General features: G+C 41.1%; 1 protein-coding gene and 1 pseudogene across 2 annotated transcripts in view; both read right to left on the bottom strand.

Moving 5' to 3' along the window:
* The window catches only part of INO80 (INO80 complex ATPase subunit), a 156,631-nt gene that overhangs the window by 124,477 nt on the left and 4,616 nt on the right, over positions 1-27,538 (bottom strand). The gene's annotated exons all lie outside the window — the stretch shown is intronic.
* Positions 11,519-12,668, bottom strand: LOC308525248 (cathepsin L2-like; annotated as a pseudogene). Its single transcript has 2 exons — positions 12,415-12,668; positions 11,519-12,250 (listed from the first exon to the last, which is right to left on the bottom strand). The product of its transcript is annotated as a cathepsin L2-like (transcript).

The raw sequence follows: 27,538 nt of genomic DNA, 5'->3' as shown, positions 1-27,538 counted from the left end.
AGACAAAGAGAGAATCTTAAAAGCAGCAAGAGAAAGACAGTCAGATACCTACAAGGGAGTACCCATACGACTGTCAGCTGATTTCTCAACAGAAACCATGCAGGCCAGAAGAGAGTGGCAACAAATATTCAAAATGACGAACAGCAAGAACTTAAAACCAAGATTACTTTATCCAGCAAAGCTATCATTCAGAATTGAAGGTCAGATAAAGAGCTTCACAGATAAGAAAAAGCTAAAGGAGATCACCACCAAACCAGCATTATATGAAATGCTGAAAGGTATTCTTTAAGAAGAGGAAGAAGAAAAAGGAACTCTTACCATTTACCACAGCATGGATGCAACTGGAGAGCATTATGCTAAGTGAAATAAGCCAGTCAGAGAAGGATAAACACCACATGATCTCACTCATTTGTGGAATATAATGAACAACATAAACTGATGAACAAGGACTGATCCAGAGACGGAGAGGCATTGATTGGACTGTCAGGCCTTGGAGGGAAGGTAAGGGAGGGTGGGGGTAAGGGAGAAAGATCAACCAAAGGACTTATATGCAAGCATATAGGCCTAACCAATGGACACGGACAACAGGGGGGTGAGGGCATGAGCGGGGGGGGGGGGGGGTAACGTGGGGATAAGGACACATATATAATATCTTAATCAATAAAAAGTATATATAGAAAAAAAAAATTAGGAGGTTGAGCCAGGATTAAATAATGAGATAATATAGAGCAATTAGATTATCCTCTGATACACAATGAGTACTCAATAATGGTAAATGTTTTAAAAGTTCATAATCTATGCATAAACCATTGTCACAGACAATGTGGTGAAGGCCTGAGGGGGCAAGGGTAGGATGGAGGGGGTCAATGGGGGAAAAAAGGGAACATCTGTAATACTTTCAACAATAATAAATTTAAAAATAAACTTCATTATCCAACAAACTAAGGTATATGCTTTTCAAAGAAACCTTAGTATATTTTTAAAAATATATATATTTTTATTGATTTCAGAGAGATAAGGGGAGAGATAGAAGCATCAACGATGAGAGAGAATCATCGATCAGCTGCCTCCTGCACGCCCCCTACTGGGAATTGGGCCCGCAACCCGGGCATGTGCCTGTCTTAAGGAACTGTGTTCGTAAGTCCATGCTCAATCACTGAGCCACACTGGAATGGCAAAACTATAGTATCTTTATTTTGTATTATCTTCTTTTTATTATAGTTTTTTAAATTTCCTAATATAATCTTCCTACTTATGGAAATGTTAGAAATTCTACTATAATGGATATATAGATTCAATAAATCCCTATCAAAATCTAAGCAGTCTACTGCTTTTTTTATTTTTTTTTCCAGAAATTGACAGCTGATTCTTCAAATTTATATGGAAACACAAACAAACCAGAATAGCCAAAATAATTTTTAAAAAGAATATAGTTGGGCCGAGACCGGTTTGGCTCAGTGGATAGAGCGTCGGCCTGCGGACTGAAAGGTCCCGGGTTCGATTCCGGTCGGGGGCATGTACCTGGGTTGCGGGCATATCCCCAGTGGGGGATGTGCAGGAGGCAGCTGGTCGATGTTTCTCTCTCATCGATGTTTCTAACTCTCTATCTCTCTCCCTTCCTCTCTGTAAAAAATCAATAAAATAAAAAAAAAGAAAAAAAAGAATATAGTTGGGCCCTGACCCGTTTGGCTCAGTGGATAGAGCATCAGCCTGCGGACTGAAGGGTCCCAGGTTCGATTCTGGTCAAGGGCATGTACCTTAGTTGCGGGCACATTCCCACTAGGAGGTGTGCAGGAGGCAGCTGATCGATGTTTCTCTCTCATCAATGTTTCTAACTCTCTATCCCTCTCCATTCCTCTGTAAAAAAAATCAATAAAATATATTAAAAAAGAAAAAAAAAGAATATAGTTGTGACTGGCTAGTGTGGCTCAGTAGTTGAGCACTGAATCAAGAGGTCACGGGTTCAATTCCCGGTCAGGGTACATGCCCAGGTTGCAGGTTCAATACCCAGTGTGGGGCATGCAAGAAGCAGCCAACAAATGCTTTTCTCTCATTGATGTTTCTCTCTCTCTTTCCCCCTCCCTTCAAAAGAAGGCCATAACAAGAGACAAAGAAGGTCACCGTGTAATACTAAAAGGATAAGTTCAACAAAAGGACATAACCTTGTAAACATATGCACCAAACATTGGAGCACCTTAATATATAAAGAAAATATTGGCAGACATTGAGGGAGAGATTGACAGCTATACAGTCATAGTAGGGGATTTTAACACTCCACTGACATCAATAGCTAGATCTTCCAGATAAAAAGTGAACAAGGCGACTCAACGCCCTGTCTCATTGCATCAACAGGGTGTCATCCCACAGCATCACAGCAAGGAGTCTGCTTAGTGGGGACCCCAACCTGCCACACCCCATCAGTATGGTTCCCGGGGCTGAGAAGAGCAGGAACCTGCTCTGGTGGTAGACCTGGTGAACGTGGACTGAACAACAGCCTCCTGATCACCACATCCTCTGTCTGAGGAACAGCAGCTGTGTGTGAAGCCTCCCCCCACCAGCCAGAGGAGCCACCACAACTGTGAACAGCACCCACCAGAGGAGCTGCTACCAACTGAGGAGCAGCTGCTACCACAACTGCCCGAGGAGCAACCGCAGCCCGAGGAGCCACTGCCACCCAAGGGGCAGCCACTGAACGACTCAACATCTAGATATGGCGGTAAGATCAAACATGGGTAGACAAAGAGACCCCCGAAGGAAAGAAAAGGAGGACTCGCCAGAAAAGCAGCTAAGTGATACAGAGGCATGCAACATGACAGAAAAAGAATTCAGATTAAAGGTCCTAGAGGGCATAAACTGGATGGAGGAAAAAACCAACAACTTATGCAAGAAGCAAGAAGAAACAGATGAAAAAAAATCAATAAATTATGTAAGAACCAAGAAGAAATGAAGAGTAATATAGCTGCAATTAAAAAAAAACCATGGAAAGTTTCAACAGTAGACTAGGAGAAGCGGAGGACCGAATTAGCGAATTAGAAGACAGGGAAACAAAACACACCCAAACTGAACAGCAATTGGAGAAAAATATTAAAAGACAGGAGGAGAGCCTAAGGGAGCTTTGGGACAACATGAAACGAAACAACATACGAATAATAGGGGTGCCAGAACAACAAAGAGGAACAAGGGTTAGAAAACTTTTTGAAGAAATAATATCAGAAAACTTCTCAGAGGTGGGGGGGGGGGAAAAAAATCACACAAGCACACACAGTCCCAAACCAGGTAAACCCGAAAAGACCCACACCAAGACACATCATAATTACCATAGCAAATGTTCAGGACAAAGAGAGAATCTTAAAGGCTGCAAGAGAGAGACGGAAAGTTACATTCAAGGGATCTCCCATTAGATTATCAAATGATTTCTCAACAGTAACACATCAGGCCAGAAAAGAATGGACAGAAATTTACAAAGTGATGCAAAGCAAAGGACTGAACCCAAGAATACTCTATCCAGCAAGGCTATCATTCAAAATTGAAGGGGAAATAAGAAGCTTCACAAACAAAAAGAGGCTAAGTTTATCACCACCAAGCCAGCAATGCAAGAAATGCTAAAGGGACTGGTGTAAAAAGAAGAAATAAAAAGCTCAGAAAGAACACAGCCACACAAAAAAAGAAATGGCTACAAACAAGTACCTTTCAATAATAACTTTAAACGTAAATGGACTAAATGCTCCAACCAAAACACATCGAGTGGCTGAATGGATAAAAAAACATGAACAATGCATTTGCTGTCTACATGACCCACCTCAAAAGAAGGGATTCACACAGACTGAAAGAGAAGGGATGGAAAAATATCTTCAGGCAAATGGAAATGAAAAATAAGCTGGGGTAGCAATACTTATTTTGTCTTCGGAAAAAATAGAACTCAAAGTGAAGGCCATAACAAGAGATAAGGAAGGCCACTTCATAATACTAAAGGGATCAATACAACAAGATATAACCCTGATAAACATATATGCACCCAATGCAGGAGCACCCAAATACATAAAAAAACTCCTGGAAGATATCAAAGGAGAGATCGACAACAATATAATTGTAGTAGGGGACTTTAATACACTACTGACATTACTGGATAAATCCTCTAGACAAACAATCAGCAAAGAAACAGCAATCCTAAATGACCACTAGAATAGATGGACTTAATTGACATCTTCAGAACACTTCACCCCAAAGCCACGGAATACACATTCTTCTCAAGGGCTCATGGGACATATTCAAAAATAGACCACATATTGGGTCACAAACAAAGTCTCCCCAAATTCAAGAAGATTGAAATCATACCAAGCACCTTCTCAGACCATGATGGCATAATATTAGAAATAAACTACAATAAAAACAACCCAAAATACTCAAACACGTGGAAGCTGAATAGCATGTTATTAAATATTGATTGGGTTACCAATGAGACCTAAGAAGAAATTAAAAACATCCTGGAAACTAATGACAATGAAAACACAACAATCCAAAACCTATGGGACACAATAAAAGCAATCCTGAGAGGGAAGTTTATAGCTCTACAGGCCTATCTCAAAAAAACAAGAAAAAATGACAGTAAATCATCTAACTCTACAACTCAAAGAATTAGAAAGAGAGCAACAAGAAAAGCCCAGAGTGAGCAGAAGGAAGGAGATAATAAAGATTAGAGCAGAAATAAATGACATAGAGACCAAAAAAACAATACATAAAATCAATGAAACCAAGAGCTGGTTCTTTGAAAAGATAAACAAGATTGATGAACCTCTAGCCAGGATCACCAAGAAGCAAAGAGAGAGGACCCAAATAAACAAAATCAGAAATGATAGAGGCGAAATAACAATAGACCCCACAGAAATACAAATGATTGTTAAACAATACTATGGACAACTCTACTCCAACAAATTAGACAACCTGGAGAAAATGGACATATTCCTAAAAAACACAACATTCCAAAACTCAATCAGGAAGAATCTAAAAATCTCAACAGGCCAATAACTATGGAAGAAATTGAAGCAGTCATCTTCCAGCAAACAAAAGCCCAGGACCAGACGGCTTCACAGGGGAGTTTTACCAAACATTCAAGGAAGAACTAAAACCTATCCTCCTCAGACTACTACAAAAAATCCAAGAGGAAGGAACACTTCCAAGCTCATTCTATGAAGCCAGCATCACCCTAATACCAAAACCAGATAAAGACAATACAATGAAGGAGAATTACAGGCCAATATCCCTCATGAACACAGATGCCAAAATCCTCAACAAAATCTTAGCATATCAGATCCAGCAGTACATCAGAAAGATCAGACACCATGGCCAAGTAGGATTTATCCCAGGGATTCAGGGATGGTACAATATCCAAAAATCAATGAACGTGATACATCACATAAACAAATCGAAAGAAAAAAACCAAATAGTCATATCAAATGATGCAGAAAAAGCATTTGACAAAATCCAACACCGATTTTGGATAAAAACTCTCAGCAAGGTGGGAATAGAAGGATCATACCTCAACATAATAAAAGCCATATATGACAAACCCACAGCCAACATCATACTCAATGGACAAAAACAAACACTATTTCCCCTAAGAACAGGAACAAGACAGGGATGCCCCCTCTCACCACTCCTGTTCAACATAGTACTGGAAGTGTTAGCCATTGCAATTAGGCAAGAAGAAGAAATAAAAGGCATCCAAATTGGAAAAGAAGTAGTAAAACTGTCCTTATTTGCAGATGACATGATATTATACATAAAAAACCCTAAAGACTCCATCAAAAACCTATTAGACTTAATAAATGAATTTGGCAATGTAGCGGGATACAAAATTAACGCCAAGAAATGTATGGCATTTCTATACACCAATAGTGAACTTACAGAAAGAGAGACTAAAAAAACAACCCCATTTACCATCGCACCAAAAAAATTAAGCTACCTAGGAATAAACTAAGGAGGTAAAAGACCTCTACTCAGAAAACTACAGGACATTGAAAAAAGAGATAGAGGAAGACATAAACAGATGGAAGAACATACCGTGTTCATGGATTGGTAGAATCAACATCATTAAAATGTCCATACTACCCAAAGCAATCTATAAATTCAACACACTTCCCATTAAAATACCAACGGCATATTTCACAGGCCTAGAATGAACAATCCAAAAATTCATCTGGAATAAAAAAAGGCCCCGAATAGCTGCAGTGATCCTGAGAAAGAACAAAGTAGGTGGGATCTCAATACCAGATATCAAGCTGTATTACAAAGCCACTGTTCTCAAAACTGCCTGGTACTGGCACAAGAACAGACATATAGATCAATGGAATAGAATAGAGAGCCCAGAAATCGGCCCGAACCAATATGCTCAATTAATATTTGACAAAAGAGGCAAGAACATACAATGGAGTCAAGATAGTCTCTTCAACAAATGGTGTTGGGAAAATTGGATGGATACATGCAAGAAAATGAAACTAGACCACTAACTTACACCATACACAAAAATAAACTCAAAATGGATAAAGGACTTAAATGTACGATGGGAAACCATAAAAATACTAGAAGAATCCAAAGGCAACAAAATCTCAGATATATGCCGAAGCAATTTCTTCACTGATACAGCTCCTAGGGCATTGGAAACTAAAGAGAAAATAAACAAATGGGACTACATCAAAATAAAAAGCTTCTGCACAGCAAAAGAAACCATCAACAAAACAACAAGAAAGCCCACTGGGTGGGAAAACATATTTGCCAATGTTATATCTGATAAGGGCCTAATCTCCAAAATTTATAGGGAACTCATACAACTTAACAAAAGGAAGATAAACAATCCAATCAAAAAATGGGCAAAGGATCTAAATAGACACCTTTCAAAAGAGGACATTCAGAAAGCCAAGAGACATATGAAAACATGCTCAAAGTCACTAATCATCCGAGAGATGCAAATCCAAACAACAATGAGGTACCATCTCACACCTGTCAGAATGGCTATCATCAACAAATCAAGAAACAACAAGTGCTGGAGAGGATGTGGAGAAAAAGGAACACTTGTGCACTGCTGGTGGGAATGCAGACTGGTGCAGCCATTATGGAAGACAGTATGGAGTTTCCTCAAAAAACTGAAAATGGAACTCCCATTTGACCCTGTGATCTCACTTCTAGGAATATATTCCAAGAAACCAGAAACACCAATCAGAAAGGATATATGCACCCCTATCTTCATAGCAGCACAATTCACCATAGCTAAGATCTGGAAACAGCCTAAGTGCCCATCAGTAGATGAATGGATTAGAAAACTGTGGTACATCTACACGATGGAATACTATGCTGCTGTAAAAAAGAAGGAACTCTTACCGTTTGCAATGGCATGGATGGTACTAGAGAGCATTATGCTAAATGAAATAAGCCAGTCAATGAAGGAAAAACACCACATGATCTCACTCACTCATGGATAATAAAGACCATTATAAACTTATGAACAAAAATAGATACAGAGGCAGAGCTGCCTCAAACTGTCAAACTATAGCAGGAAAGCCGGGGAGGGTTGAGGGGCGGGGGGGGAGGGGGGTATAAGAGATCAACCGAAGGACTTATATGCATGCATATAAGCATAACCAATGGACATAAGACACTGGGGGGTAGGGGATGTCGGGCGATTGTTAAGGGCAGGAAAAAAAAGGAGACATATGTAATACTTTGTAATACTTCAAGCAATAAAACAATTAAAAAAAAACAAAAAACATTTTGCGCTAGCTGGTTTGGCTCAGTGGATAGAGCCATCGGCCTGAGGACTAAAGGGTCCCGGGTTCTATTCCAGTCAAGGACATATGCCTTGGTTGCGGGCTCCATCCCCAGTAGGGGGCATGCAGAAGGCAGCCGATCGATGATTCTCATCATTGATGTTTCTTTTTTAAAAATATATTTTATTGAGTTTTTACAGAGAGGAAGGGAGAGAGACAGAGAGTCAGAAACATCGATGAGAGAGAAACATTGATCAGTTGCCTCCTGCACACCATCCACTGGGGATGTGCCCGCACCCAGGCACATGCCCTTGACCGGAATCAAACCTGGGACCTTTAAGTCCCCAGGCCGACGCTCTATCCACTGAGTCAAATCGGTATTGGCATCATCATTGATGTTTCTATCTCTCCCTTTCCCTTCCTCTCTGAAATCAATAAAAATATATTAAAATAAATAAATAAATAAATATATATATATATATATATATATATATATATATATGCCTTTTTTATCAGCAAAAAAAAAAAAAGTGAACAAGGCAATAGTAACCTTAAATGATACACTGGGTCAGATGGGTTTAATTTATATTTACGGAACATTACATCCCAAAGCAGCAGAATATACATTCTACTCAAATGCACATGGGACATTCTCAAAGATAAACAAACAAACAAAAATAAACCACATGTTAGGACACCAAATAAGTTTATAAATTCAAGAAGACTGAAATCACATAAAACATCTTCTCTGACCACAATGTTATAAAACTTGCTATCAATTACAATAAAAAAAAAAAACCCTGAAAAACATTCAAATACATGGAGACTCATTGGTTGAGCATCAAGTTTGATTCTGGGTTGGGGCACACTGCCCAGGTTGCAAGCTCCAAACCCTGGAGGAGGGTGTGCATGGAGTGGCTAATCCAGATTCTCTCTCATCATTAATGTTTCTATCTCTCCCTCCCACTCCATTCATCTCTGAAGTCTATATATATATAAATATATATATATATATACATATATACACACACACACACACACACACACACACACACGTGTGTGTGTGTATCCTATCTAATAATAGACAAACATGGTAATTAACCGTACCTTCGCTACGCCCCCCCATTGGCTAATCAGCACGATATGCAAATTAACCCAACCAAGATGGCGCCCGGCAGCCATGCAGCTGAAGCAAGCAGGAAGCTTGTTTGCTCCAGTAATGGAGGAAGCCAAGGTTCCCCGCCTGCCGCGGCCCGGCTCTGAGCTCTGAAAGCAACAAAGTTTCAATTATAGAAGCTAAACAAACCCCAGATACTTGCTTTCAGCCAGCCGTGGCCACGGAGCTGGAGCCGGCTCTTAGCTCCAGTGACGGCAACAAAGTTTCCATTATAGAAGCTAAACAAACCCCAGATACCTGCTTTCAGCAGGCTGTGGCCTCAGAGCTGGAGGGAGCAGGAGTGGCTCTCAGCTCCAGTGACGGCAACAAAGTTTCAATTACAGAAGGTAAATAAATCCCAGAATTAAAAAATAAGAAAGAAAAAAAGGAGAGGCTGGGAGTTTCAGTCACCGGCCAGCCTGAAAACGGCCCTCAGCCCCTCACCCAGACTGGTCAGGCACCCCAGTGGGGACCCCCACCCTAAAGGGGGTGTGGCCAGCCTGAAAACAGCCATCAGCCCCTCATCCAGGCTAGCCAGGCATCCCAGTGGGGACCCCCCAGCCTGAAGGGGATGTGACCAGCTGCAAACAGCCATCAGCCCCTCACCCAGGCTGGTCAGGCACCCAAGCGGGACCCCCACCCTGATCCGGGACACCCTTCAGGGCAAACCAGCCGGCCCCCACCCGTGCAGCAGGCCTCTATCCTATATAGTAAAAGGGTAATATGCAAAATGACCCTAACAGCAGAACGACTGGGAATGACTGGTCACTATGACACACACTGACCACCAGGGGGCAGACGCTCAATGCAGGAGCTGCCCCCTGGTGGTCAGTGCGCTCCCACATGGGGGAGCTCTGCTCAGCCGCAAGCCAGGCTGATGGCTGCCAGTACAGCGGTGGTGGTGGGAGCCTCTCCCGCCTCCTAAGCAGCACTGAGGATGTCCGACTGCAGCTTAGGTCTGCTACCCGCTGGCAAGTGGACATCCCATGAGGGCTGCCAGGCTGCCAGAGGGATGTCTGACTGCCAGCTTAGGCCCGTTCCCCCCAGGGAGCGGGCCTAAGCCAGCAGGTGGTCATCCCCGAGGGGTCCAAGACTGCGAGAGGGCACAGGCCGGGCTGAGGGACCCCCCTCCCCCGAGTGCACAAATTTTTGTACAACGGGCCACTAATACACACACACACACACACACACACACGCCAACAAATTGGACAAGCTGGGCAAAATGGATGAAATCCTAGAAACATACAATCTTCTAAAACTGAAACAGGAAGAGTCAGAAAACCTTAATAGACTGATTACAACTAATGAAATTGAAGCAGTAATACCAGTAAACAAAGTCTGGGACTGGATGGTTCCACAGGTGACTTTTACCAAACATTTGGAGAACTAACACCTAGCCCAGCGGGTGTGGCTCAATGGTTGAGTATCAACCTATGAACCAGGAGGTCACAGTTCAATTCCCAGCCAGGGCACATGCCTGGGTTGTGGGCTTGATCCCCAGTAGGGGGCATGCAGGAACCAGAGGATCGAGGATTCTCTCTCATCATTGATGTTTCTCTCTCTCCCTCCCCCTTCCCCTCCCTCTATGAAATCAATAAAAAATATTTTTTTTCTTTAAAAAAACACTTTCTCAAATTATTCCAAAAAATTCAAAAGGAGGGAAGACTTCCAAGCTCTTTTATGAGGCCAGCATTATCCTAATTCCAAAACCAGATAAAGATACTACAAAGAAAGAAAACGATATAGCCAATATCCCTGATGAACACAGATGCTAAAATCCTAACAAAATATTAGCAAACCAGATCTAGCAATACATTAAAAGGATTATATACCATGACCAAATAGAATTTATTCTGGGGATGCAAGATTGGTATAATATTTACAAATCAATAAATGTGATACATCACATAAACAAAATGAAGGATAAAAATCATATGATCATATCATTAGATGCAGAAAAAGCATTTGATAAAATCCAGCAACCATTTTGATAAAAACTCTTAGCAAAGTGGTAATAGAGAGATTATACCTCAACATAATAAAGACCACCACATAGAACAAACCCAAAGCCTACATCTTACTCAATGGGCAAAATCTAAAAGCATTTCCCTTAAGATCAGGAACAAGACAGGGATGTCCACTTTCACCACTCTTATTCAACATCGCACTGGAAGTACTAGTCATAGCAGTCAGATGAGAAGAAATAAAAGGCACTCAAATTTGAAAGAAGAAAATAAAACTGTCATTATTTGCAGATGACATCATATTATACACAGAAAACCCTAAAGAGTCCACTAAAAAACTGTAGCTCTAATAAATGAATTTGGCAAGTAGCAAGATACAAATTAATATTCAAAAATCAGTGGCTTTTTTAAGGATTAAAAGTAATAAAAATTTTTATTTTAAAAGGTAAAAATTTATACATCCTTATATAAAAGAAATAACATTTTACCAATGTAAACATCACAGAATTCAAATCACAGTTTGGATCTTCAAGATTGAAGTGTTGTATCCCATTAAGTAAAATGTGGTCAGTTTTAAAATTAAAATTCCTTCTCTGGATATCCTGTTCTCAATCAAGTCTTTCTTTATCACCATCATCTCACACAGTAGGATAGCTGGCCGCGGTGGCGATTCCACAGTAGTTGTTCCGGTCTTTGGCCATCTTTATGCAGCCACTTTTGCCCCAAGCTTCACCCCAGCTGTTTTTGACAATCCAATATTTATTGTTACTTGATTCTTCTTCTTGAAAGCCATAGCCAACCACCAGTATGCTATGATCTAGATCTACGCTGCTATAGTGCCGCTCATAATAAATGCCATCTTCATAGAACCAGAAGTTAAGATGGCTTGCACCTATAGCAACAGAGATGGGCCCCACGGTTGCCACTGCCTTCATGAGGGCACTCTCCTGCTCAGGGATGTCCACAAAGCCAGTGTCATTGGCAAAAGAATCCTCGGACCTGTATTTGCAGGGTCCAACCTTTGCATGCTATGGACAGGACTCCTTTGAGTCCAGGCATCCATTGGACTTAACATACTGGAAGGCATTATCCATTAGGCCACCATTGCAGCCCTCACTGCCTTGAGCCTGAGAGCAGTCCACAAGGTTCTGCTCACTCAATGAGATAAGTCTGCCAGTTTTCTGGAACATCTGTTCTTCAAGGGCAACAGTTGCACTTACTGCCCAACAAGAACCACAGTGACTCAGGGTCTTCATGGGAGTTACATAGCCTTCTTCTCTCCAACCCACAGTTGGGGGGATTTCAACAATGTACGGTTCCCAGAACACTCTCCTTTTCTTGTGCTTCTGATTTTGATGGCCATTCATCACCTACATCAGTGGTCGGCAAACTGCGGCTCGCTAGCCACATGTGGCTCTTTGGCCCCTAGAGTGTGGCCACGAAGTTTCAATCGCACTGTACGTGTGCACCCACACGTGGTAGTTTGTGGAAGAGCCACACTCAAGGGGCCCCAGTTTGCCAACCACTGACCTACGTGAATTCTGGTCATGTCACCAAAAGCATTCATTGCCAAGGTGAAGCTCTGTCTCCCTAGGTTGTATTCCTGGTTGTGCAGGTCAATCATTTTCATATTCTTCTCCTACACTGTTCTCCTCCATTCTTCTTCATTCAAGCCATATACTGTGTTGCCTTCCACCAGTGCCATCGTGCCTCTAAACTTCCATCAAGTTTTGGAGAAGCTGAAGCTATTCCTAAGTAAAGGGCAATCAAGAAGAATGAAGGATTCATGTTTCAAAACCTTCGGGGGCATAGCAGAGCAGGCACAGTTAGCACGTGCTGGTCCAGGATCTCCCATCAGTGGCATTTTTATACACCAATAATGAACTATCAGAAAGATATTAAGAAAACAATGCAACCCTAGCTGATTTGGCTCAGTGAATAGAACGTCAGTCTGCGGACCTAGGTCCCAGGTTCGATTCCGGTCAAGGGCACATGCCCGGGTTGCTGGCTTGATCCCCAGTGGGGGACGTGCAGGAGGGAGTCAATCAATGATTCTCGCTCATCATTGATGTCTCTATCTCTCTTTTCCTCTCCCTTCCTCTCTGAAATTAAGAGATCTTTTTTTTTAAAAAAGAAAGAAAACAATCCAATTTACTATTGCAACAACAAAAAAACGTAGGAATTTAACCAAGGAGATAAAAGACCTATACTCAGAAAATTATAAGACACTGAAGAAAGAAATTGAAAAGGATACAAATAAATGGAAACATACACTGTGCTCATATATAGGAAAAATCAACATCATTAAAATGTCCATAATACCCTAAGCAATCTATAATTCAATGCAATCCCTATCAAAATACCAATAGCATTTTTCACAGAACCAGATAAATAATCCTAAAATTTAGATGGAACCACAAAAGATGGCAAATAATAGCCACAGCAATCTTGCGAAAAAAGAACAAAGTTGGAGGTATCATGAGACCTGATTGATATGAAACTATACTATAAGGCTCTAGTAATCAAAATAGCGTGGTAATGGTTTTAAAAACAGACACATAGATGAACGGAACAGAACAGAGAGCCCAGAAATAAACCCATACCTATATGGTCAATTAATATTTGACAAAGGAGGCAAGAACATACAATGGAGTAAAGACAGTCTCTTTAATAAATGGTTCTTGCCGAACCGGTTTGGCTCAGTGGATAGAGCGTCGGCCTGCGGACTAAAGGGTCCCGGGTTTGATTCCGGTCAAGGGCATGTACCTGGGTTGCAGGCACATCCCCAGTAGGAGATGTGCAGGAGGCAGCTGATCGATGTCTCTCTCATCGATGTTTCTAACTCTCTATCTCTCTCCCTTCCTCTCTGTAAAAAATCAATAAAATATATTTAAAAAAAAAAATAAAAATAAATGGTTCTAAGGAAACTGAACAGATACATGCAAAAAAATCAAACTAGACCACCAACTTACACCATACACAAGAATAAACTCAAAATGGGTTAAAGACTTAAATATAAGTCACATGACCATAAAAATCCTAGAAAACATAGGCGGTAAAATTTCAGGCATTTATTGTAGGAATATTTTTAAGTTCAGGAAAGGATGACTATGTATGATTGTTACACCATGGTAAATGTTATATGAGAAATTTGTAACTCCTACTGATTGCATTATTTACAAATATTTATATCTTATTTCTCCATGGGCAAGAGAAACAAAGGAAAAAATAAACAAATGGGACTAAACTATAAAGCTTTTGCACAGCAAAAGAAACCAACAGCAAAATGAGAAGGAAACCCACTGAACAGAACATATTTGCCAATTATACTTCTGACAAGGGCTTAATTTCCAAAATATATAAAGAACTTATACAACTCAACATCAAGACAAACAACCCAATTTAAAAATGGGCAAAGGACCTAAATAGAAACTTCTCCAGAGAACACACAGATGGCCAAGAGACATATGAAAAAAAATGCTCAATGTGACTAATCATCAGAGAGATGCAAATTAAAACCACAATGAGATATCACCTCCCACCTGTCAGAATGGCTATCACTAATAAATAAACAAGTGCTGGCGAGGATGTGGATAAAGGGGAACCCTCATGCACTGCTGGTGGGAATGAAGACTGTAGCAGCCACTGTGGGAAACAAGTACTGGTATGTAGTTTCCTCAAAAAATTAAAAATGGGACTGCCGTTTGACTTGTGGGAATATACCCAAAGAAACCCAAAATACTAACTGGAAAGAATATGTGCACCCCTATGTTCACTGCAGTGTTATTTACAACTAGAGGCCCAGTGCACATGCACCAGTGGGGTCCCTCAGCCTGGCCTGTGCCCTCTTGCAATCTGGGAACCCTCAGGGGATGTCGGACTGCAGGTTTCAGCCCAATCCCCGAAGGCCAATCCAAGGACCCCACCAGTGCATAAATCCGTGCACCGGGCCTCTAGTATACATATAAGATCTTTGTTAATCTCTTCCCGCCCTCCCCTCTCCCCCTTTCCAAGATTCATCAGTCTGTTCCATGTTTCCATGCCTGTGCATTGAGTGTCTGCCCCCTGGTGGTCAGTGTGCATCACAGCCACCAGTCAAACGGTCCAACAGTCACTTAGGCTTTATATAGATAGATAGCCAAGATCTGGAAAGAGCGCCAATGCCCATCAATAGATGCCCATCAGTAGATGAGTGGATAAAAAAGCTGTGGTACATTTACATAATGGAATACTACTCAGCCATTAAAAAAAAGGAAATCTTACCTTTTGCAACAGCACAGATGGACCTAGAAATTATAATGCTAAGTGAAATAAGCCAAAGACAAATACCATATGATATGATCTCACTTATATTTGGAATCTAATGAACAAAATAAACTGACAAACAAATAAATAGAAACAGAGGCATAGATATACAAAACAGACTGGCAGCTGTCAGAGGGGACGGGGCGGGGGACTCTACATGGCATAGACACAGACAACAGTGTGGTATTAACCAGAGGGAAAGAGGGATGTAGGTAGATGGAGGTGGACAAAGCGGGAGGGAAATGGGGACAGAAAAAGATTTTTCTTGCCAATGCGGGCACAATGCAGTGTGCACATGATTTTTGTTGTTGTTTTTAATTCTTTATTGTTTAAAGTATTACATATGTCTCTTTTTTCCCCCACTGACCTCTCTCCGGCCACATCCACCCCCAGCACATGCCCTCACCCCCCTACTGTCTGTGACCATGGGTTATGATTATATACAAGCATACAAGTCCTTTGGTTTGTGCACATGATGCTTTATTGAGTTGTACACTTGAAACATGTATGATTATGCAAACCAATGTCTCCCCAATAAATTCAATTAAAAAAAAAATAAGTACACACAAAGTCACTTAAGAGATATAGAAAGTGCCATGAGAGTTCAAGAAATGATTACGTATGAGTGTTACACCATATTAAATGTTATGAGAAATTTGTAACTCCTACTGATTGCATTATTTACAAATATTTACATCTTTTTTAAAAATGTATTTTATTAGCCCTGGCCGGTTTGGCTCAGTGGATAGAGCGTCAGCCCTGCGGACTCAAGGGTCCCAGGTTCGATTCCGGTCAAGGGCATGTACCTTGGTTACGGGCACATCCCCAGTGGGGAGTGTGCAGGAGGCGGCTGATCGATGTTTCTCTCTCATTGATGTTTCTAACTCTCTGCCCTCTCCCTTCCTCTCTATAAAAATCAATAAAATATATTTAAAAAATATATATATATATATTTTATTGATTTTTTACAGAGAGGAAGGGAGAGGGATAGAGAGTTAGAAACATCAATCAGCTGCCTCCTGCTCACCCCCTACTGGGGTTGTGCCAGCAGCCAAGGTACATGCCCTTGACCAGAATCGAACCTGGGACTCTTCAGTCCACAGGCCGACGCTCTAGCCACTGAGCCAAACTGCTCAGGGCAAAATATTTACATCTTTAAAATTTTTTTTTAATTTTTTTTTATTGATTTTTAGAGAGAAAGGAAGGGAGACGGATATAAAGATAGAAACATCAATGAAGAGAAACATCATTGATTGCTGTCTCCTTTACAACTCCCTACTGGAGATTGAACCCACAACCTGAGGCCTGTGTCCTGACCAGGAATTGAACCATGACCTCCTAGTTCGTAGGTCAACGCTCAACCACTGAGCTACACCGGCCAGGCACAAATATTTTACATCTTTTGATGAGGAAACTGCAGGTTAGGCTTCTATGTATGTATGACCAAAATAACAATAAATGAAAAGTCAGATGAATATGATAATACAAAATTTAAAGCTTCCAACTTCCCACTAAGAAATACCAAGTCCAAATGGCTCCACTGGTGAATTTTATCAAACATTTAAAGTAGAATTAGTACCAATCAATCACAAATTCTTCCAAATAACTAAAGAGAAAAGAACACTTGCCACATCATTCTATGACTCTGGTATTACTCTCATTCGAAAACCAGACAAAGACATCACAATAAAACTATTGACTAATATCCCTTATAATATAGGTTTTTTAAATCCTCAACAAAATACTAACAGTTGAATCCTGCAGCATGTAAAAAGGAATATACACTGAGTATATTACCAAGTAGAATTTATACTACGAATGCAAGGCTGATATAACATCTACAAATCAATCAATATACTACACCACATAAACAGAACAGAAGATAAAACCCATTTAATTATCTCAAGTCTCAAAAAATGATTTGACAAAATCCAATACCATTTCAAAATAAAAACACTCAATAAACAAGGAACAGAAGGGAATTCCCTCAACCTATTAGAGCATCTATGAAAAATTCACAGCTAACATCATGGTCAAAACAGAATGCTATCCCCCTTAAGATCAAAAACAAGACAAGATCCACTCTTACAACTTCTATTGAAAATTGTACCAAAGTTCTAGTCAGGGCAAAAAAGAAAAAGAAAAAAGAAATAAAAGTCATCCAGATTGGAAGAAAGAAAATGATAGTTATAGATAACATGATCTTATATACAGATAGTTAATCCTAAAGAATGCACTAAAAATGATTAAAATAAACAAGTTCAGTGATCTTTTAGGGTACAAGATAAATATACAAAAATCAATTATGTTTCTATACACTAGCAATGAAAATGAAATTTAAAAACGCATTAATATTAGCATCAAAAAGAAGAAAATACGTAGGAATAAATTTGACCAAAGACTTATTTATACTGAAAACAAGACAATTAAATAAATAAAAGGACATCCTATGATTCATTAGTCAGTATCAAAATCCAAGCTGGCCCTGGCCTGTGTCGCTCATTGGTTAGAGCCGCGGTCAGCAAACTGTGGCTCACGAGCCACATGCGGCTCTTTGGCCCCTTGAGTGTGGCTCTTCCACAAAATACCATGTGCGGGCGTGCACGTACAGTGCGATTGAAACTTCATGGCCACATTCAAGGGGCCAGAGAGCCGCATGTGGCTCGCGAGCCGCAGTTTGCCGACCACTGGTCTAGCAAATTAACAAGCCCAAAGTTTATCAAAAGATCCAGAAGTAAAAATAACAGCTGCAAGATTGAGAACCAGGATGTTGGCATAGGTAAACGCCAGTACTCGCCACCTCCCACAATGACATCAAAATTACAACTAAAATACAGAACTATCATTCAGAAACCCCTGAAAGCTGGCTGAATGGAAGTCCTACTACTAGAAAAGTAAAGAAGAAAGTGTATGAAGACTGACAGTAGGCGCGGAGGCATGAAATGGTCTGATTCAACACCACATGTGGCGTGTTTTTAATCGGGAGGGAAATATCCACTGTGGAGGCCTCCTTTGAGAGAAGCAAGGGGTCCCAGCTCCACACTAGACTCCTAGCCCAGGGTTCCAGAGCTGGTTTTTACTGTGGTAAAAACCAGTGGGGATTGTGGCTGAGTGACACAGAGGCTGCTGGAGTTACAGGCAGTCCCTCTTAAAGGGCTGGCACATGGACTTACTCAGACTCAATCCCTCTGAGCTCCAGCACTGGAAGCAGCACTGGGGGAACCAGAGACATATGGGGAGGAATTGGATTGTCTGGCATGGGAGCAGGAACTCAGGGGTGGCTTTCTCACAGAGGGAAGTGCTCGCAGGGGTCATTGTTCCCGTGCTGAGACCTCCCCCACTTCCCATCACAGAACTAACTGGCAGCCATATCTGAGTTTCCATCAGGGTGGCTCACACTGTTTGCTCCATCCTGGTGATTCCCTGGGACCCCACTCCATCTAAGCTGTTTACAGCAACTTTTCCATATGAATGGCCTGTCCTGGCTCAGGCTTCAGGTTTTCCTAAAATTTCTTAAACAATCAGCAACTAGCATCAGCATGCCCCATCCCTATCAATAAGAGACCCAAGACCTGGTATTAGGACAGCTTGCCTTGCTTCACAGGTTGGCCTCCCTGGGAACTTGCAAGCACAATACAAACAGCAGCCATCTGTAAGTTGCTCAGTAGCTCCTGCTGGGTGGCCCAAGGCAGTGGTTAGCTTTGCACCTCCCAGGAGGCCCCCAAGCCAGTGTACTCAGTGGACAGCTTCAGACCATACCAGATTACAACTCTACACATTCACAAGCGATACACTCAAGGGGCAGACTCAGTGAGCACCAAAACCCCACTGAAGCAAGTCCTGCTCCACAGGGGTGTCTCCTGCACAGCAGCTCTTCCACTATAGTCGCAGCTGGTCCTCACAGCCAATTGGCTTGGAGGTCAACCCCTCCCAGTGATGCCAAGAGCAATCAAGGCTCAACTACAACAAGACTGTGCACACAGCCCCACACAGGGGTGCACCTAGAGGGCCCAGCTCAGGCGACTGGGGAGGCTGAGCCACTGGGCCATACAGGATATCCACTACACAAGGCCACTCTAACAATTCCAGGAGACACAGCAGCTCTACTTAATACATAGAAACAAACACAGGGAACATGTAGAGACAAAGAAACATGCCACAAATGAAAGAACAGGAGAAATCTCCAGAGAAATAAATGAAATGGAAGCAAGCAAATTACTGGATACAGAGTTCAAAACAATGGTTATAAGGTTGCTCAAGAATCTCAATTAGAGCTTCAAGGGACTTAGTGAGACTTTCAAGGATCTCAGTGAGAATGTCAAGGACATGGAAAAGAACCTGTCAGAAATTAAGCATACACTAACTGAAATAAAGTATAATTTACAGGAATTCAACCGTAGATTAGAAGATTCTGAGAATCAAATCAATAATTTGGAATATGAGGAAGCAAAAACACCCAATCAGAAGAGCAAAAAGAAAAAACAAATCCAAAAATATGAAGACAGTGCAAGGAGCCTCTGGGACAATTTCAAAGGTACCAACATTCACATTATGGGGTTGCCAGAAGGAGAAGAGGGAGAGCAAGATATTGAAAACCTATTTGAAGAAATAATAACAGAAAACTTCCCCTACCTGATGAAAGAAATAGACTTACAAGTCCAGGACGCACAGAGAGTCCCAAAGAGGAACCCAAACACATGCAAAGCTAACCACTGCCATGGGCCACCCAACAGGAGCTACTGACATATCCCCAGTGTGGACTGAGACACATCATAATTAAAATGCCAAGAGCAAAAGACAGAGAATCTTACAAGCAGCAAGAGAAAAGCAGTTAGTTACCTATAAGGCAGCACCCATATGACTCTCAGCTCATTTCCCAACAGAAGCTTTGCAGGCCAGAAAGGAGTGGGAATATTCAAAGTGACGAATAGCAAAAACCTACAACCACAATTACTCTATCCAGCAAAGCTATCATTTAGAATTAAAGGTCAGATAAAGAGCTTTACAGACAAGGAAAAGCTAAAGGAGCTCATCACCACCAAACCAGTATTTCATGAAATGTTGAAGGGAGAAGGAGAAGAAGGAGGAGAAAGAGGAGGGTGAGGAGGAGGAGAAGGAGTGTGAGGGGAGGGGGAAAGGGAGGGGAGGGAAAGGGAAGGAAAGAGAGGGAAGGTGAGAGGAAGGGAAGGGGAAGGGAAAGGGAGGAGGAAGAGGAGGTGATATTATTCTCTTCACTATACAGTCTACACAGTGAATTTGAACAAGGCAGATATGTTTACATCAGACTAGGTGCTCAATAAACACTTAAAGTTAGATTTTTTTCCCTCTATTCAAGAAGCTTGGGGGGTTGGGGACAGAGAATCTATGATAAAGAATTCCAAGTGGGAATCCAAACTCTTTGAATGCTACTGTAGTAAGAAGGCTATATACACACATTCAACTCAGAGCTATATGCCAAATATTTTATATGCATGAGTGCTTTATATATCATTAACTCATTTAATCCTTTTATAACATAGACACTATTATAACCTCCATTTTACAGATAGAGCTTAAGTAACCCACCCAAGGTGACACAGCCAGAAATGGTAGAGCCAGGACTGGGATCCAAGAAGTTGAACTTCAAAAGTCCCACATCCTTAATTATTCCAATACTCTCTGAAGGCCTTCCAGTAAACCAGAGGCTCCTAAGACGTACAACCATGCTAACAGTGTGTTCCAAGCAGTATATTAATTTACTCAGTCATTTATTTAGGTCAATATAAACTCTTAAATATTGATTTTATATTACGGATAATCCAGTGCTGCTTTGTTTATTCTGCTGCTCAAACTGTTCAAGTTTTGGCATTTGGGAGCTCTTTCAGTTGGCTCCTGTGCTCCTCTGACATATCCTCATCAATGTGGGATTGTAGTTGTAGCGGTGGTGGTTGGGAGTACTTCCTTACTTTCTGGCACTATAAGATGCTCCAGGCTCATCTTGTATATTTCTTGCCCCAGTCCTAGAATCAGCCATTTCTCCAACAAACTCTAGTTCCTTTTATTGGACAATGGCATTAAAAACCAAAAAGTGGGTACTGAGTGTGTTCCTGGGTTTCTTCTAACTTTCCAGCTGGCAAGAGCACAGAAATATGACTGTATCTAAACCCACTGTGCATACATATCTATGAATATTTCAAAATGTAAGCACGTATATCTGTATTAAGCTAAACATGGGTTCATGTGCATGTCTCCAACTCTAATCCATTACCACATGGCCCATTCTATCCTCCTCCTCTTGCTTATCTGTAAATTCCCACTCTAACAGTGAAAAGCCTGTCTCCCACGATCCATTTGCTTAATTACTCAATGACAGTAATCATATATCAGTATCAGAATTAACCTGTAGCTCTATGGGATACAATTTTATCAATTAGACAGCGCTTATGTGCAGTGCCTTTTGTCTTAGATTCTACTCCTTTCCTAATTTACCTAGGTCAACACTACCATCCTTCCCCAGTAAGGCTGTTTCAGACATTTGTAATAGAATTAGATTCTCTGGTCACAGTTTGCATTCCTCCTTTCTGGGATCCCTGACCTCCTAAATGATTTTTGCTTGATTTGTACACATTAGAGTTTACTCTTTGCACTGGAAAGCACTATTTGTTTTGATAAATGCATAATGTCATGTATCCACCATTACGATATCCAATAGAATAGTTTTATCAAGCAATATGTTAACAGAATTAAATCCTCTATGAAATTAGTGTGGTTGGGTAGAAAGAGAAACTAAAGTCAAGCACTGTGAGTTTAATGCTACTGACAAGCCATAGATATAGATTTTAGAAATATCAGCTATCCTATCATCTCAGGGTCCCAACAGCCTTATTGTAAAATGAGGGCGTTCAATTAGATGATAATAACATACAGCATTCACTAAACACTATGTGTCAGAGATGGTGCTAGGCAATTCAGATAAACTATCTCATTTCTCACAATTCTACATATAATAGATACTGTTATTATCCCCCATTTAAAAATGGAATTAAGGCTTAACAATAACTTCCACAAGATCATATAGCCTTGGAGTTGTAGAGCCAAGACTCTAGAGTAGGAGCAGCACAGTTTGGTCTGAAGTCAAATCCAGCCCACTGCCCATTTCTGTAAACCCTTGGCAAATAATAGTTTTTACACTTTTAAATAATTGGGGGGAGATCTTATTTCTTGACACATGAAAATTACATAAAATTACAATTTCAGTGCCCAAAAAGTTTTATTGAAATACAGCCCCACTCATTCATTTATAAATTGACTATGGCTGCTTTCACACTACAATGGCAGAGTTGAGTAAGTTGCAACAGAGAAGACATAAACAGCAAAGCCTAAGATCTAGTATTTGACCCTTTAGAGAAAAACTTTCCCAAACCCTACTCTAGAAGCCTGGTCTACAATTATATTCTAAGAATGATTCTTAAAAGGGTAAACTATCAAAACATCAGAATAACATCCTGGACAGAAATATTTTAGAGCCTGAACTAAAGAGTTCTATGTTGCAAAACACCACCTTTTTATTTGAGCTATAGTCTTATTAAATAGGAAGATACTTCTAATAATATCTACTGTATTCATTATATAAAGACTGAGGTTATTGCATAGTAACAATTTTATTGATGTATTTTTCTCTACCATACCTAAAAAAAGATGAGATATTTTCTATTCCTAATAAAAATGGTTCTGAGTTCCATACTTTATAAATTAAAACTCTTTGATTAAACTATAAATAAAAACTCTAGATTAAGCTCTTGATTAAACTGTCAAAATGAAATGGTACCTATAATTATAGCTAATACTTGCTCAGCACTATGTGTCAGGTACCATTCCCAGTACTAGTATGTATTCCTTGCTGTCTCCCAATTATCCTCTATGGAGTAGGTACTACTATTATCCTAATTTCAGAGATGAAGAAATTGAATAGCTATCCAGAGGTCACACAATTAATAAAATAAAGAGCCAAAATTTGAACACAGGTCATCTCGCTCTAGGATCTAGAACAAGCATGTCAAACTCGCGGGCCACAACGAGTATTTTTGCAGCCCAGCCAATATAATGGCATATAAGAAACATTTTAACAAAAATTTTGTAACTTAATTTTTTACAATGTCCTGTTATACATAATTATTAATAACGAACTACAACTTTCGCTAATGACTGACTACTATAATTGTGTTGCATTTATTTCCCTTATATGCCTTACGGGCAGGCGCACCATTTCTCTCCACTAGTACTAGCAACAAACATTTTAGCAGCCGATTGCCATGTCATTAGCCTTGTACTGACATGTTTGGTGTGCGCAACAGGAAATATTTCGCTTTCGGAGAACATGAAAAATAGGTTTGTGTTACGCTTATTAACTTGTGCAGTTATTCAGTGTCTGGTACGTTACTGTTCAACAAAAAATATTATTTTTTATTAAAATGTTCTATTATTTATGTTGGCAATTACTTATTTAGTTAAGCCCTTTGTATTCAGCACATCTCTATCAAAACAAACCTACATTTATATGAAAATTGAAGCTTTTGGGTGGTTTTTTTTTTCTGGCAGCACACATAAACTTAAACCTCGTTTATCTGGCCCGTGTTAGCCTCTGAGTTTGACATGCTTGATCTAGGAGGAATTGTGTTATACTACACTGCCAGTGGATTACAATGCAGATTAGGGCCTTTAAACAAATGAAAAGAATGTCTTCATATATATATATATACACACATATATATATTTTTTAATATTTTTATTTCAGGGAAGAAAGGAGAGGGAGAGATAGATACATCAATGATGAGAATCATTGATCACCTGCCTCCTGCACTCCCCACACTGGGGATCCAGCCAGCATGTGCCCTGACCGGGAATTGAACCGTGACCCCCTGGTTCATAAGTCGACGCTCAACCACTGAACAACGCTGGCCAAGCTCAATATATTTTTAAAAAACCCTAAGTATGCCTGAATAGTGTGGTCACTAGTTCCACAAGCCCAGGTTTGAGGCTCCGTCCCTGGTGAGAGGTATGCAGTGGGCAGCCTATCAATGTTTCTCATTGATATTTCTATCTCTCTCCCCCTTTCCCTCCCTCTCTCTAAAAAGAAAATCAATAAAAATAAATAGAAACCCTAAGTACTAGTAATTCATATCAGCACCTTAGAGAAACATTTAGGTTTATTATTCTCTATGGCACTTAGAATTTGCATAACTGGCCCTGGCCAGTTTGGCTCAGTGGATAGAGTGTCAGCCTGCGGACTGAAAGGTCCCAGTTTTGATTCCGGTCAAGGGCACATGCCCAGGTTGTCCCCAATAGGCAGCCAATCAAGGATTCTCTCTCATCATTGATATTCTATCTCTCTCTCTCTCTCTCCCTTCCTCTCTGAAAGCAATATATATTTTAAAAAAAGAATTTGCCTAACTGTGTTTATCTTTGCAGAACCCCTCAGTACTCCCCATATATACAGCTACAACTGTATTAATTCAGTGTACACCCTCAGAGTCTACCACAGTCCCTTGAGTGTGGCAGATGCTCAATAAATGGTTATTGGGAAGATCAAAAAGCATTCACTTGGTTTTCAATAAACATTTATTGAATGAATGAAAAGAACAAGGAGTTTCATAAACCAGCAGTCACCAATCTTTCAGATCCCGTGGACCACCAGTTGGTGACCGCTGTCATAAACCATTAGGTACAAGTATCATTAAATGTTTGTTAACCGAAATGAACTACGACTGGATCACAAATGTCTCTGGTTTTGTAATCCTTAAATTATGCCTGGTCTGTTCTTAAACCTTAACCACCTTCTGTGCTAATAAATTTCATAAACCACTCATTATTCAATCCCTATCAAACTATATTCATCTTTCAAACTACTTCTAACTGTCCAGGATTATTATTCATGTTTTTTCCTAATTCAATACAATTTAATCATAGTCCATCTTAGTCTTCATCATTCCATTGTAGAGTCTAATTTCTTTATCTTCATACAACAGTCTCACCACTGCCTTCATCATTTATATTGCCATTTTCTGGAAACTCTCCTCTTAAATTTCTTCTTCCTTGAGGTATAATAATTAGAATCCACTCAATAGTTTAAGAGTAAGTGTACTGTGGTTTCATACCAAGATAATGCAGTCCATTTTTAAATTTTATTTTCCTTAACTCTATTGGGAATGACTAACATTTTGTTGGCCTTTTGGGAACCATTCAGGCAACATTCTCAGAGATAAAATGACCAATTGGCCTAGCATTCTTTTTACCATACTGATTGTCACTAGCCATTTTTCTGTTTATGGACAAAGATATGAGATTTACCCAGTTTATCCTACTTATCAACTAACTTCTTAACCTGAAAAGCTTAGTTGTCACACGCAAACCAAGGCATTTTATTTGTTCTTTTATAAGAAACTAGAGGCCCGGTGCACAAAGATTCGTGCACTGGGGGTGGGTCCCTCAGCCCGACCTGCACCCTCTCCAATCTGGGAGCCCTCAGGGGAGCCCTCTCCAATCCACGAATTTCTGTCTGTATTTGCAATCATATGAGCGAATTGTCTGAGACCCCCAACCCAGTTTGGTTTGTTGCTCACAGAATAATAGAGGCATTTTTTTTTTCCTTTGCTTTATTGGTGGAGATTTCCTGGAAGTTTTAGGATATCTTCCCTTTAATTTTTCCTAGACACTGATTTTACTTATGTCTCTCACCTTAGCTTTCCCTCCAACCCCCACCACAACAGTAACTTGCTCCAGGCTCACTTTGCTCTAGTGTCTAGTACAGCAGTTCTCAACCTGTGGGTCGTGACCCCTTTGGGGGTCGAACGACCCTTTCACAGGGGTCGCCTAAATACATCCTACATATCAGATATTTACATTACGATTCATAACAGTAACAAAATTACAGTTATGAAGTAGCAACGAAAATAATTTTATGGTTGGGGTCACCACAACATGAGAAACTGTATTAAAGGGTCGCGGCATTAGGAAGGTTGAGAACCACTGGTCTAGGAGATCCGTCTGCCACCAGAACTACAATTCCCAGCATTCCTGGTGCTCCCCACACTCTGGGCTTCCACTTCAGGTCCTGGGGCTGCCACCAGAACTACTATTCCCAGAATTCCTGGTGCTCCCCGCACTCTTGGTTTTCCCTTCCTGCTCTGTCTCTGTCCCATAGCCTCCCACTCTGCCAAGTCCTCCAAGCTGCTACCTCTCCCTCTCTGCTCTCCGTCTGGCGGCTTGGGGAGCCAAGTTCCCCAAGCCGCTCCACTCTCTGCTGGCTCTCTCGCTCTGCTCTCCCCCTGGCGCCTATGTATGCAAATTAACCCGCCATCTTTGTTGGGTTAATTTGCATACACACGTCTGATTGGCTGGTGAACGTAGTGGAGGATGTTCAATTTACATGTTTCTCTTTTATTATATAGGATAAGAATAGTTTTAGTACCATTACCAAAAGGTGAACTCCACTTGAATACCCTAGGGAAAGCCCTATATGCCATTCATGTCGTTCCCTCCTACTACATAATAGTTTCCCCTCATCTAAATAAAAACTAAATGGAAGCGCCAGCAGTTGTCGAAGCAGGTCCGGAAGCTGCCAAGCGAGTCCGGAAGTTACCGAAAGAGAGCAGCGGGTAAGGAGGATGGCAGATGTCATCGCAAGACTCCGGGAGGACGGGATCCAAAAGCATGTGATACAGGAGGGCCGAGGAGAACTCCCTGACTTTAAGGATGGAACCAAGGTTCATGTCTTACCCCGTTCCCTTAACCCCTCTGTGCGGAGTGCATGCGAGGCGGGAGGAGGCCTTAGGCAAGAGGTTGTGCATGCCTACGAGCAGCGGCCGGTGACCCTCCCTCCTGCTCACATGCAGAACTCAACGCTGATTGGTCTGAATTTAAGTCAGGGATGAATTTGGATTTGTCTGCCCCGCCCCCTGCCTTGGCTGGGTGGCTGTACTGGCCCGGGAGGCGGACTGGTAGGTTGGGGGAGTTTGACCTAAGTGCTTGCTTCTTGGACCCAGCGCTGGAGAAGAACCTGTGCTGGATACCTGGATCTGGGAGGGACCCTGGACTGGGGAGGAGCCCCTGGGGCCTCTGGGTTGCAAGGCTTCAGATCTTTTATAGATGAAGGGTGTTCTTAAAACACTTACCATAGACCAGCACCCATTGTTCAGATGGGAAAACTGAGGTTCCAGAGAACAGGCCCAGAGGTCAGGACCGCCAGATCAGAACCCTTTAGCAGCTTTCTGATTGGTCTACCTTGCATCGTTTAGGCAGATAAAGGCAGGGATATAGAGCCTCCTACCTTCCCCCTCTGTACATCAAGGCCTCTCCTACCTTCTCCTCCTCCACCC

The sequence above is a fragment of the Myotis nattereri genome (assembly GCF_964212035.1).
Source record: "Myotis nattereri genome assembly, chromosome: 1".
Taxonomy (NCBI): Eukaryota; Metazoa; Chordata; class Mammalia; order Chiroptera; family Vespertilionidae; genus Myotis; species Myotis nattereri.
Note: the sequence above shows the minus strand (reverse complement) of the source record. Positions and strands in the feature narration are given on the sequence as shown.